Source organism: Stomoxys calcitrans, chromosome 5 (assembly GCF_963082655.1).
Source record: "Stomoxys calcitrans chromosome 5, idStoCalc2.1, whole genome shotgun sequence".
Taxonomy (NCBI): Eukaryota; Metazoa; Arthropoda; class Insecta; order Diptera; family Muscidae; genus Stomoxys; species Stomoxys calcitrans.
In genome coordinates this window covers 3,203,718-3,216,415 of record NC_081556.1, presented here as the reverse complement: position 1 = coordinate 3,216,415, position 12,698 = coordinate 3,203,718, and the positions used below count along the sequence as shown (strand labels likewise).

At 37.0% G+C, this 12,698-nt stretch overlaps 1 long non-coding RNA gene across 1 annotated transcript in view; it reads right to left on the bottom strand.

Moving 5' to 3' along the window:
* LOC131998098 (uncharacterized) overlaps positions 1 to 12,350 on the bottom strand; it is a 195,174-nt gene extending 182,824 nt beyond the window's left edge. The window contains exon 1 of the long non-coding RNA XR_009398549.1: positions 12,323 to 12,350. This is a non-coding gene — a long non-coding RNA (uncharacterized LOC131998098). The remainder of the gene's footprint in view (positions 1 to 12,322) is intronic.
* Positions 12,351 to 12,698: the final 348 nt, after the last annotated feature.

Below are 12,698 nucleotides of genomic sequence, written 5' to 3'. Positions count from 1 at the left end.
TTGAACACATTTCGAACCGAACACTGATTTTGGTAATAAAATTCAATGATTTGCAAGCGTTGCTCGTTAGTAAGTCTATTCATGATGAAATTTCAAAGCATACTGAGCATCTTTCTCTTTGACACCATGTCTGAAATCCCACGTGATCTGTCAAATACTAATGCATGAAAATCCTAACCTCAAAAAAATCACATTTTATATCTCCTAGAGTGCAGGAAGACTTTCCTCTAACCACAATTGCCACGCCATCAGCATAGGCGGCAACTTTTACGCCTTTTTCCCCCAGAGACAATAATATATTGGTAATGGCTATACCTCCTCCTTGAGGTGTTCCTCTGCTAACACATGTTTTTAGATCCACAGATCCCAAGCCTGCTACTGCCGCGAAAGGCGATCTCCAGGGATCTTTGCTCTAAGATGGATTTCTATCAACCTCTCAAGAGTTTTCAATATAAAGGATGACAGACTAATAGGACAAAAATCTTTCGCCTTCGTGAGGTAGGGTTTCAATGCTTTCGGATTCTACCCAGTATTTTTTCTGAGCCTTTCTCAGCTCGCCCTTATATTTTCCGAGCTCAGGCTTATAGATTTCCCAATAGTGTGGTGGTCGTTTGACTTCTGCTCTGTTGAAGAGTTTTCTGCAGTCTTTCCTTAGACCAACCAGCTCTGGGCTCCACCATGGAGGTCGCTATTTGCCCCTTGGCTTGACAGTAGGACATGCTGACACAAGCGAGTCATTCAGGGCTTTCATTATCTGCTTGACCTCTATGTCTACATCCTCCGTAGTTTCCACTTCCTTTTCTGGTCTAGAAGGAATAGACGTGACTGGTCTAGAAGGAATTTGTGCCGAAATTTATCTCAATCCGCCTTTCTTCTGTTTAGACGAGGGACCTTTTCTGCAGTATTTTCTCCAAGGCTGAAACTGAAATAACGATGTTCAGAGAAGCTGTCGTAAGATAACACATCCCATTCGCATATTCTTCCACTCATATCTTCCGATACAAAGGTAAGATCTAGTACCTCCTGCCTGTTCCTGGTAATAAAGGTCGGTTTATCCCCTTTAATACAAATCGCCAGATTGCATCTTATAATATATTCGATAACTAGCTCACCCCTTTCGTTGACATTCGAACTTCCCCATATCTGGTGATGTGCATTAGCATCACTTCCTACAATGAGGCTCTTTTTCTCTACAAAAGCGGCTTCAACCAGCGACTTAAGGTTTGAAAGCGGCATCTCTGAATCGTGTGCCATATATGGGGAAACCAGCCAGTAATGAGACTTGTTTATTTCAAGGCTGGCTACTACTAAATCTTCAGTGCTTATGTGGATAACAATGACCTCTAGTCGCTCAGGGACCTTGAGAGAGTAGAGGCCTATTGGTTGGCGCTCAAGCTCGATCGTTTCGGTGCCAGCATTTATTGTTAATGCGTTCGGAGATATTCTGGATATGATTTTCAAAATGTTGCTAACAAGTCTTTGAAGTCATATTCACAGATTACAGATACCCTGTATGAGACTAGGTTGCTCCCAGTCTTATGAACTCATCTGCTTAACGATTCTGACGATTTAAATCGGTCGAAAGGATTATTAAATCGAATATGATTTCCTTAACTTGAGGACATGCAAACTATTTACGAATTGTTGACAGTTTCACCATGATGTGCCACCCCAAGATGATCTTATAACATCATCTCGTCACGTACATGTTTTAATGCCTGGTAGTGTAAATACATCGGCTGGATGTGGATAGTGAGACTTAAATATTCAATAAAGGCGTAAACTCACACTCATACTAAATCGTCAATAAACGCAAAAATACCCTCCAGAAAATGTGTGGGCTAGGGCTGGGACAGACTCAGCGAAAACGATCGATGCCATTAACAACCTACCAGACAGAAGAAGTAAACAATTTAACCGATGCTTTAACTAATTGTTAAGCTTTATTTATCAAAGTTAATTACGAGTGTAAGTTGAAGTACAACAGCCAGAAAAAAGGAAGAAAAAAATACATGGGAAAACAAACTTAAGGAAAAGCCCAATGACAAATGTCACTGTGGGAAATGAACGAGTGTGACGACAACCAATGAATGGGAAAATTTTCTGGAAAACAAAAAAACAAAAGCGTAAAATGACTTTTAATTGATGTGTAAATGTAAAAGTAGCTAAAGAAATAAATTTTATGCTAATTTTAAGGTCTCTTCTAACAGACAACAGATAATTGTGATGCTGCATGGCATCAAGCAATTAAAGGAGTTGGCTGAGTTTTCAAAAATACATCTGAGCTGTCATTTTTCTCGAATACCATTTGAACAACAGCACCCAATCGATTCGATTTGCTTAGGCCCACTCTCAGGGAGTGATGTGTGTTTAAACCCCTGCCCATGCCATTTTTTTTTAAATCACATATGTACGTGGTCATATCATTTCTAATTTAACACCCAAAAGTCTCCATAAATAATAATCACTCGAGAAATAATGCAACATTTTCCATCATATTTTTCAGAATTAATGCCCATTTGTATTTATTTTTCGCCAACCTTTGTCGCTAACGGCAGCTAATGGTGGCGGCCAACGTGAGTGACACTGTGGCTCTGTATACCAGTGGCAAAATATGGATGTGGAAAAATCACCTAAAATAAATTGCAATACATTTTTCATTTGAGCCATTCAATTCGTGAAAAAAAGGAAAATATTTTACGTGCTACCACAATATCATTAAAGCCTTAATGTCTGTGCAGTAACATTGGGCTGAATGTATGAATGTGTGGGGTGAAGGAATTTGGAAATTCGAAGGGGTGTCGAATTAGGAAAACAAACATTTCAAATAAATAAATAATATTTTTTACAAATTTAATGTAGTAAATTTTTCAATAGCGACGAAGCACCCTGCTTCAAATTTAAAAAAAAATTTCGTTTAAAAACAAAAATTTCTGAACATTTTTCAAAATTTTTTTTTAATAAAATTCCGGCCGGTATTCGAACCTGGGCACACGGAGCAACAACGAGAGCCGTTGCCGTTGTCTAACGTTCGAAGCCTTCAATTCAATTTCCAACAGATGCACAGAATCATGTGTACCACAGAAGTAGTGTAATTGTCATAGAAAAAAAGTCTGTCATTGAACAAAAACACATGCATTGGGAAAAAGTACAGCTAATAGATAGGGTTGTCGAGCGTGTTTAAGGTGGTAATTGTATCACAGATGCGTTTTCACAATTAATACGACTCAAATACAACATACCTTCGCACGGCCCTTGAAGCCATCACACCTAATATGGTTGAAAAAGTCTTCAAACCAAAGACGAAACGAGTCCCATAGTGGTTGGTGTGTGTTGCTATCTTTGGCTTTCCTTTTCCATTTGCAATCTCTGATCATAGAGCTCGTCTCGAAAGAGAAACAGACAGAGAGAAAAAAAAACAATAAACAAGACAAGGAAGCCACCATGGCGCAAATGTTAGCATGTCCGCCTTTGACGCCAAAAATCTGGGTTCAAATCGCGGTGTTTACACCCCTTACAAATGCTGGCTATATTTAGTTAGGTATGGTGCCATGTTTAAATTTCTCTACTATTGTCGCTATGCGGCATGCCGGTTGGGCTCGGCATGAAAAAGGGGCCTCCCCTTATCATTGAGCTTAACCATTAAACGAACTGCAGTCATTGATATGAGAGAAGTATCCCCCGTTCCTTAATGGAATGTTCTTGGAAGATTTAGTAGTAGTAGTAACAAGGCAGGCATTAAGCTGGGCTGGCCGGTAGGAAAATACACCATTTATAAACCCATAGCAGTTATATCAATATATAATCCGATCAGGACATCGAGGGGTCTTTAACCACACACAGTTCTGAACTTCAACAATAGTGGTTAACTAATAGAAAAATAACCAAAAAAGGAAAATCGGTCTATATAGAGGATATACCACGTATGTTGAGAAGCCTAACAAAACTCAGTAAGATTTCAAGATCTCTTCCTTTATATAAAAATCTATTTGTGTTTGTTTGTTAGTTTGTCGGTTTAGGTTAGTTCGTTTTTTGATATATAAAGGGGGGAGCGGACCTTCCCCTTTACAAAAAATGTTCATACACGCCAAATCTCTGAGATGGGTGGGGCTTTTTAACCGAAAATTGGTTGGCGCTCTTCTAATAACCCAAATGCATAGATTTGGTAATTAAATTTGTGGTAGGGTATTTGGGGGAACGCCCCATCCAAAACACCGACAAAGGGGTATACAGATCAATCATCACAATATGGGACTCAAATGGAAGGTATTTTGGTGCAGAAAACGAATCTGATATTCAATTGCTGGACAAAGTGTTTTGGTGGCGGCACCACACGGCAATATGGGGTTCAAATGAATGATTTTGTAGACGGGAGCACAAAATTGATTCCCACTTTTCGGACCAAGTCTTATTAATTAAAATGAATCTCCTACAAACAAACAAATTCAAATTTTGCCCATGAACATACCTCTAAGAAACAGGGGCAAACTTCTCACATATCAATGAGTGCAATGTTTTAAGTTCAATGATAAGGGGCCTCCTTTTTATAGCCGAGTCCGAGCGGCGTGCGGCAGTGCGACACCTGTTTTTTTTTCTGATGGTCTCTCCAGGATTCGAATCCAGGCGTTAAGTGTCATAGGCGGACATGCTAATCTATACGGTGGCCTCCGTATCTAATATATTGGGTTGCCCAAAAAGTAATTGCGGATTTTTTAAAAGAAAGTAAATGCATTTTTAATAAAACTTAGAATGAACTTTAATCAAATATACTTTTTTACACTTTTTTTCTAAAGCAAGCTAAAAGTAACAGCTGATAACTGACAGAAAAAAGAATGCAATTACAGAGTCACAAGCTGTGAAAAAATTTGTCAACGCCGACTATATGAAAAATCCGCAATTACTTTTTGGGCAAACCATAGATCTCATATAAACCGATTTTCCTAAAATTTTTCACAAAGAATTCATCTTCGGTCTCCGACAGCCAAAACAAGAATGGCCTTAATCGGTTCAAAGCTTGGTATAGCTTAAATAAGTAGGGTGGGGCATGCCCCGCCCAAAGCACCCACAAAGGGATATATAAAACAGCCATCACAATATGGGGCTTAAATGAAAGGTATTTGGGCGAATACTCGAATCTGATATTTAATTGTGGGGCAAAGAGTTTTGGAGACCAAATCGGACATATTTACCGACCACGACAATATGGGGCTCAAATGAAAGGTTTTGTAAGGTGAAGCACCAAATTGATTCCCCTTTTCGGGACCAAGTCTCTGGAAGTCTAACCCATCCCCAAAGTAAGGCTTGTTTACTCACCATGATAATATATTGGGTTGCCCAAAAAGTAATTGCGGATTTTTCATATAGTCGGCGTTGACAAATTTTTTCACAGCTTGTGACTCTGTAATTGCATTCTTTCTTCTATCAGTTATCAGCTGTTACTTTTAGCTTGCTTTTTTATTAAAAATGCATTTACTTTTTTTTAAAAAAATCCGCAATTACTTTTTGGGCAACCCAATAGGTCTCAAGTAAAAGGTATTTCAGAGTAAAGCACGAAACTTATAACACTTTCAGGATCACAAGCATGGGCTTCTAACCCACCACCAAGATTACCCCAAATCTGACCTATTTACCGACCATGGTACTCATGGGGCTCAAAGGTAAGATATTTGGGAGTAGAACACGAAATTGATACCTACATTCGAACCGAAATGTCAGGGGGACCATCCCACCTCCACCAAACAGGGCTTATTTAACGACCATGGAAGTATAGGACTCAATTAAAAGTTATTGGAGATTAAAAGAAGGAGCAGAGGAGCGGGTCGGATTCAGTCTTTCTCCTATACAGAAAAAATATCAAAAAAAAATATTTCAACTAAAAATTTAATTGAAAAAAAAAAACCGTTTTCAATTAAACAATTAATTGATTCAATCATTTTTTTAATTGATTTCTTTAAAACTCTAATTTTTGCATTCAAATTCTCCCCACGCGGACATCCCTATTATTTTATGTCGCATACTCGTATTTCGCGTTCATTCATTCATTCATATGGACTTATTGCTGGAATTCATATCTACATTTAATACAGATTCACAATACAAAATCATCATTATCTCCAGCATGCCAGACATGGAGGACAAGCAGCTTTATTTGTATCCCTCGTTCATAGAGGAATGTTGATTGAAGAAAAATTGTAATAGCTTTGTGCACTGGTCAGCCGGCAGCTTATGACTCCTGGCCATTTCGGCACAGACGGACTCCATATGAAACTCCTCCATGTTGTCGAGGAGTACTAACAACAAATGGTCATAATAAATGATCCCCAATATAATGGTGTGAAATGAGAAGACTTTAACGATGGAGAAATTGATGTTAGGCCCTCTTTAATGGACTGTGACGTTAAGGAAATCATATTCGAAGAATTCCATTATGCGATATGTTGTAATGTCAAGTGAGGAGAAGGAGATAAGAATAGTTAATAATAAGAAATACTAGGGCAAATATACATTGGGGACCAAATGAGTTTAATGGAAACGAAATGTTTGAATAAACGAATTTATTCGATAATCAAAGAAAATTCTTACAATTGTGGAAAAATTTAAACTCAATTGATTTTAATTAATTTTTTACTTTTCAAAATCTTGCAGTTTATACCCCACTGTATCACAGAGATTACCATGTCCGCTTTTGCCGCTGAACACATGGGTTCGAGTCCTGGCGAGAACATCATAACAAATTTTTCAACGGTGATTTTCCCCTCCTAATGTTGGAGATATTTGTGAGGTACTGAACCCTCTGGTATGGCAGCCATGTAAAGACTTCTCCACAAAGAGGTGTCGCACCGCGGTACGCCGTTCAGGCTCAGCTATGAGAAGAAGGCCCCTTATCTGTTTTTGTTTGTTCCTCTTTCGAGACGAGCTGAATGATCGGAGATTGCAAATGGAGAAGGAAAGCCAGAGTTCGCAACACACACCGACGACTATGGGACGCGTTTCGTCTTTGGTTAGAAGACTTTTTCTAATCCCGGCTAGGCTCTTCCGAATTTGTCAATTTTTCAAGTTTTTTGCCTGTTAGGGCGAAGATCATTAAATTTTACAATTTTTGTGTGTTGCTCTTTCGAGATGAGCTCAATGATCGAAGATTGCAAATGGAAAGGGAACTCCAAAAATAGCAACACACACCAACCGCTATGGGACGCGTTTCGTCTTTGGTTAGAAGACTTTTCAACCAAGGGCCGTGCGTTGGTATGTTATTATTGAACTTTATTTTGAATCGCACAGCACTCAGTGATATGTGAGAACTTTGCCCCCTGTTCCTTAATGGTATGGTCATGGGTAAATTTGCATTTTTTATCCTTTATACCCCTATTCACCAGTTCATGCTCATTATTACTGTAATATTATTTAAATTTAGAAAATACAGTTAACTTTCTTTGATTTTTTTTGATATAAAACTTTTCCTCATTATTAATTTTTTTTGCTTTAAAAAACCTCCATAATCGTGCTATAAAGCAAATTCATTTAATTGTAAACCACAATCCTCCATTTAAAGATAACACCGCCAATAAACGGCAATGGCATCAACAGCGTGAAAGCCAACACAAACTGCAATGCAAAACTGAGTGATTAAAATTACTGGCAAAAGGATACGAAGGACACCAAGGACAATGATAATGATACGTAAACCTTTCACAAGACAAGGGCAAAACATGCAGAGAGGCTACGTGGTAGTGGTGGCGATGACAATGTCTTTATATAGCAATAATTATAATTATTTTATGAATATCGCCGTTGACATTATAATTATTATCAAGACTATTGCAACTCGCTGTCAGCTAAGAACCTTTTTGCAAAAGAACCTAAAGCAACAAGAAACCAACAACAACAACAACGAGAGCTACAATCTGTTGACCTCAATATTGCTGTAGTGTGCATGGGCAAGGGTGTAGAGAGAGGTTGTCTAAGACTATGACTATGTCATTGCTATTCATTTTGCCTAACATGGCCCACAAGCCGATGAAAGCTGTAATGAAAGGACGAAAGCTGCATTTAAAGATGACATCCATTAAAAAGACAATGGCCAACAGACAAAAGTAAGAAAACTGAGGAAATGAGTATTAAAACCACCAACCAAGTATAAGAATTCCTACGAAAACACCCACACACACATACACACACATAGTATGTGTTATGGATACTGGCAGCTTTATGTATATTAGGGAGGAGTCAAAGCAAAGGTTTACAAAAAAAATGCCATTAAAACAAAGTTTTGCGAAAATTCTTAGAATTCATGCTTTGACAAAATGTTTGATAGAAAATTAAATTTTCACATATCCATAGTAAAGAAGACCACCATAGCGCAGTGTTTTGCATGTCTACCTACGACGCCCAACGCCTGGGTTCGAATCCTGGCGAATCTATCAAAAAAAAAAACCATGATTTTTCCTCTCCTCGCTGGCAGTTTTTGTGAGGTACTATGCCATGTAAAAGCTTCTCTCCAAAGGGGTGCCTCGCGACTATAAAAAGAAGGCCAATTATCATTGAACTTAAATTTGATTTTTGGTTCGTGAGCGTGCGTGATCTTGGGTGAAAAATCATCACTCACGCGCACATCTCTAGTATAGACCAATCACTTAAATATAGTGCTCACCTCAAAAAAATTGTGAGGCCTAGGGTTCGGGGAGCCGCCTAACACCTAAAACACATCCAAATCGCACATATTTACCAACCATGATGAAACACACCCAAACAGGACTTATATACTGACCATGGTAGTATGGGGCTCGTATAAAAAGTTTTGAGAACATAGCATGAATATGACATCTACTTTCAGGGCCAAGTGTCTGGGTGGCCACCCCAGCACCAAAATACCCTCAAACCGAACATATTTACCGACCATAGCAATAAGCGATGCATAAGAAAGGAATTTGAGAGTAAAGCAGTAGTTTCATATCCATATTCGGGATATCTAATTTTAACAAAAATGGTTAGTTAAAATTGAAGAAAATAAATGTTTGTACGTTTCTCTTTCGAGAAGAGCTCAATGATCGGAATTTTTGTTTGGAAATTGAAACGGAAAGCCAGAGATAGCAACACACACCAACCACTATGAGACGCATATCGTCTTTGGTTAGAAGACTTTTCAATCATATTAGAGGCGACGGCTTCAAGGACCGTGTGTTGGTATGTTGTATTTTTTACGAAAACGCATTACCACATTAAACACGCTCGACAACCCTGTCTATTAGCTGTACTTTTTCCCAATGCATGTGTTTTTGTGTTACGACAGACTTTTTTCCAGCGATAATTACACTAATTCCGCTGCTTTTATGGGCCCAAGACCTTTAAACGGGAGATCGGTCTATATGCCAGCTATATCCAAATGATGCCCGATCTTAACCATTCTCGGTACGAATGTCGAATGTCGACGATTTTAAAAACCTAGGGTAGTAACTGCGGCTGATCTTCCAATAAATGGTCTGAGACTCATACATAATTTTTTGCAAGATCAGTCTATTTATATATAGACCCATCCGGCCGTATTGACCACGTATGTCAAAGGACCTAACACAACCCACAGTCCCGAATTTCTACAAAATCGGATAATGGATAAGCCTTTAATGGGCCTAAGACCTTAAATCGGTCTAAATGGGGACTTTGTAGAAATAAAGTTCGATTTTGCCCATATTCGAACTAAACCTCACCATAGACAAAAAAAAAAATCTGTGCTAAGTTTCAGTCGAATATTTCTATTTTTACAGACGTTGCAGTGATTTCGACAGACAGATGTACACAGAAAAAAATCACAAAAAAAACTTTTCGATTAAAAAATTAATTGGCAATAAAATCTTTTTCATTTAAAAAATTAATTGATTCAATCACATTTTAATAGAATATGATTTTTTTCCAATTACAGTCGTGATTGAAATTTTTGCCATTATCAATTAAAAAAGTAATTGATTCAATAAATTTTTTAATTGAATCTGAAAAATTTTTCAATCACAATCGTGATCGAAAATTTTGTAATTTTCAATTAAAAAAAAATAATAAATAATTGAATCTTAATGAATTTTAAAATATGGTGCTTAAGTAAAATCAATTAAAACTTGTATTGTCCCCTACAGAGAATATTAATTAAAAATCGTTTTCAATCACGAAATTAATTGATCCAATCAATTTTTTATTGAAACTGCTTCAATAACGAAAATGATAATATCAATCACAGTTTTTGAATAAGGCAATTGAAAAAAACTTCGATTAAAAAATGGCATATTCAATAAAACAAATGATTGAAAATTCTTAAAATTTCCAATGTATTTTTTAATTGATTCAATTAAAAAAAAAAATTATTGAATTTTTTGAAATTTTCAATTAAATTTTTCATTGATCAAATTAAATAATTAATTGGATCAATGAAAAATTTAATTGAAAAAATTCAAATGTTATATTCATATATTTGCGAAAAGCGTGCTGTAAAGGGTGCTCCCTCGATTTCGATGCAACATGGTTCACATATGTAAAACTCCTGGAACACGAATTTGAGGTTTATGTTTGGGTCCATGATCGCTCATTAGAAAGAAAACATCACCGGGGGGGGTTTTCCAAAAATGAAACGGAAAGTAATGTTTTTCCGAACTATAAAAAAGGAAGAGTAGAGAGGCACTAATTTTACTAAAAAGAATAAACAAAAAAATTAGATCGTTGCTAAAGAACCCGATTTGCCGTTAAGCTAGTCGAAGAACAGTTAGTGGAGAAGATTTATCTTCTATATATAAAGAGTATTTATGGCTAGACGTTTTCAAAAGCGGACAGCCATAACAGTGCTGTGGGTTTAAAAAAGTCTTCCATCCCATTGAAAGAATGATTGAAAGAACAAACTGCCTAGACAACAAACATTTTTTTCTTTTTGACACTCGATTCGTGCGACATTTCAATGAAATCTGCCAATTTTTCATCGCCTTATTTTACCATCCATCCTTATAAGTACACCATAATTACGAGGTCATGATAATGAGAAATGAAACAAAAGAGATCTAGGAACGAAATAAAGCCAACTCAACTGGAAGAATAAAGCCAAAACGGCACAGTAATACACAGCTCATTAGTGACTAACCAAAGGGAGTATCACAATAGACTAGCAACAGATTCTAAGAAGATTTTCTTAAGCAGAACAAATGCAATGGCCATTCTAATGAGCGTAACCATCCTTTCGCTTTAATAATCGTTCATTCTACGAGTATTAAAGTAGCAAATGATTCCAATTTGGTTTTTAGTTCAAGAAAAAGCACCTAAGAGTAGGACCAAGGGTCATAAAACTGTAGGGCATACATTGATTAGAGTTGAAAGTGGAAGGATTTTATGAGGCTTAATTTTTAAAATGGAGAGTTTGGTCATCAAAGTTTCTTTTGGCGTTGTATTGATTTTTTTCTTAGAATACAATCGGGAAAGTGCATTTCATTAAGAAACAAGGGAATAATTTTCTCCTATCATTGAATTCTTTTCAACTCAAGTTTAAGTACAGTATATCCAAATTTTAGTCTTTAATTTAAAAATGCCTTGCGTTGCCTAAAAAGGAAACTATTCGTCATCCGATTTTCATTTTGGTCTTGTGATTGATTTTTGCCAATAATCAAATTAAATGGTTTAAGCAAACACAGATTTTTTGTTTACTTCACGAGACAGACGTACGTCCCACACTTGATCCTATTAAAATTGGAAAAGACCCCAAAAATAACCGAAACGAAAAAAATCTCCTTTGAATAAAGTCTCTTCCCCTTATCCCCAGGGCTGCTGACAATGGTCACCAAGCAACCCGAAGTCATTGCCATGGTTGATGACATTCCATCCAAGTCTTGCCACATATGAGAACTCTCTGTCTCCAGTTAACAGCCCAACAACTCGTCATATTCCACATCCTTAGTCAATATTTGTTTCACATTTAATTTCTGGTGTTTGACTTTTGGTATTTATCTTCGGCTTCTTTCAATAGTTTCCTAGCACAAAATTTAATCTCTGCTCTGTAAGCACCACATGGGTAGGACTAAAGTTTGAACATAACTTGCGTTAAATGTCATCACCCGCTTTGGTACTACGTTTAAGACCTCGCAAAGTTCAATAGGGCCAAAGGTGGGTGGGTGGCTGTGTGCAGAAGTGGTTTCAGAGTTTGAGTTTTTGATATTGCCATTGTTTGATTTTGAGTGAATGAATAGTTTTTGTTAAGTTCATAATGGTAGAGAAAAAAAATTGGTATGGAAAGTTGGTAAGCATAATATTAGAGCACTGATTCCAGGCCAATTGAATTAAAAATATTTTCTTAAAAACTTACCTTGAACTTAAATTCCAAAATGAGAGCTGAAAGAAATAAAAAAGTGATTTTTATTAAAAGAAAATTAGGATTGTTTTTTAAGAAACAAAAAAAAAATTGTATGCTTAATGATCGAAGAATTTATGCAATGGATTAGTAAAGCCAGAGCCGGAGTATGACTCGTTTCGACTTCTTAGTCGAGGAGGTTATACATCTGGAACTTTAAGCTGTGGAGCCTTCAAACATTTAAAAAAAGACAAAACAAAAAGTCGTTAACTCGTTATGACCGACAGGAAGACAATGGACCAACAGATAAACTTACAGATGAACGGTAGATCAGACAGACGGATGGAAGAAAAATTGGAAGGAGAAAAGACAGACATCAGGATGGAAGGAC